A 1,421-nucleotide genomic window follows, 5' to 3' on the forward strand; every position below is an offset into this window, starting at 1 on the left:
TTACGCAGCTCATTTACACACTTTTCCTGACGATAGAGTTTGTTGAATCTGACGTGACATGTTCGTACGAACCCTTCGTACGAACCCTTCGTACGAACAAAATTAAGAGAAATTTAGGATAAGAATACGAACATGTTCTTGCATGAGGCCCATTGATTATAATGGGTGCGTATTTGCTGCGGAGGTCAGAGCGGAGTGGAGCGGAGCCGTAACGCATGTAGTGTAAATTAGGGGTTACATGTGTGCGTCATGCAGCGATAATAAATTTACGTCTCAAAAGTCGAATTTAGGCGAGCAGATCTGCACGCCTGTGCACACGTCCTGCTGCTCGCTCGAATCTTGTTGAAACTGCTCTCTCTCTCTCTCAAATCGTCTTGCTCTCAAATAATTATGAGACCAATTTATCTTCGTACCATGTGACATTGGCATCGTGAGAAAACAGGTTAAATTCTTGTGATTTTTCTGTTAATAAAATCAACTGAATTCTGTCCAAATCGTGTGACGAAGTCTTGATCATCATTTAAATAAACGTTAAACCCGGAACATCATCAGATTGTGTTTTAGGTTTTGTTTCTCTGTATTTGAGCAGAGGATGTTCGGATGTCGGAATGTCCGACAGTCCGTGAAGGCAGCAGCAGATGCGGGTCCTGTTTGTTGTCCAGCAGGAGGGCGCTCCGCTCAAACCCCCTCCCTCCTCCTCCTCCTCCTCCTCCTTCAGGGGCTAGAGCCGAAGGTGCTGCCGGAGCAGAGCTTTGGTGCCGGGGTGTCTCAGGGCCCGGGCCCCGCTTCCTGGTGCCGTCAGAGCCGGGGAGGGAGAGGCGACCGWGGAGGAGGAGGTCAGGCTGGAAGACATGGAGGCTGGCTGTTCCTGCGGAGGGAGGGAGCTGTAGGACGGTAGGCTCTGCTTTTCCTCTCTGTTCAGAAACAAAAGCGGTCAGAACTGGACGCTTATCAGCTTCAGCAGCGGGATTTTCAGCTTSTTGTCGTCTTCAAAAACAAAAAAATCTTATTTTTCCTTCAATCCACCCGGATGGCAGCTGATTTCCTTCATTTTCTGCAAAAAATGTCTGGTTCTACAGGTTTATATGGCATGCACTTTATGTGTCCTGCAGATTTCTACCTGTGTTTAAAGGAATGAAAGCTGCAGGTCCTGACAGCTGAAAYCTGATGCAGAATAAATGTAAACACAGCAGGAGCTGAACCCGCTTCTTTAGGACAGAAACACGTTCAGTTTCATGCAAACTTCTTCTCCACAAACAATGCTGSTTTATAATTAAAACACGTTTTTAAAAGGAGCAGAGAACCGCAGTGGCGCCTGCAGAAAATGTTTTCAGGGGGGCCATGGAGGGGGCACTGAAAAACCAGGAGGGGCACCAAAACTAATATCTATAACAGAACATTTTACGATGTGTTTGTAAAAA

At 46.7% G+C, this 1,421-nt stretch overlaps 1 protein-coding gene across 1 annotated transcript in view; it reads left to right on the forward strand.

Annotated features, from left to right (window-relative positions):
* Positions 1 to 554: 554 nt before the first annotated feature.
* LOC106511369 (zinc finger protein 512) overlaps positions 555 to 1,421 on the forward strand; it is a gene marked incomplete at its 3' end in the record, with an annotated part of 10,265 nt that continues 9,398 nt past the window's right edge. Inside the window, 1 exon segment of the mRNA XM_014000126.1 lies at positions 555 to 894.

This window comes from Austrofundulus limnaeus, unplaced genomic scaffold, assembly GCF_001266775.1.
Source record: "Austrofundulus limnaeus strain Quisiro unplaced genomic scaffold, Austrofundulus_limnaeus-1.0 Scaffold2722, whole genome shotgun sequence".
Classification (NCBI taxonomy): Eukaryota; Metazoa; Chordata; class Actinopteri; order Cyprinodontiformes; family Rivulidae; genus Austrofundulus; species Austrofundulus limnaeus.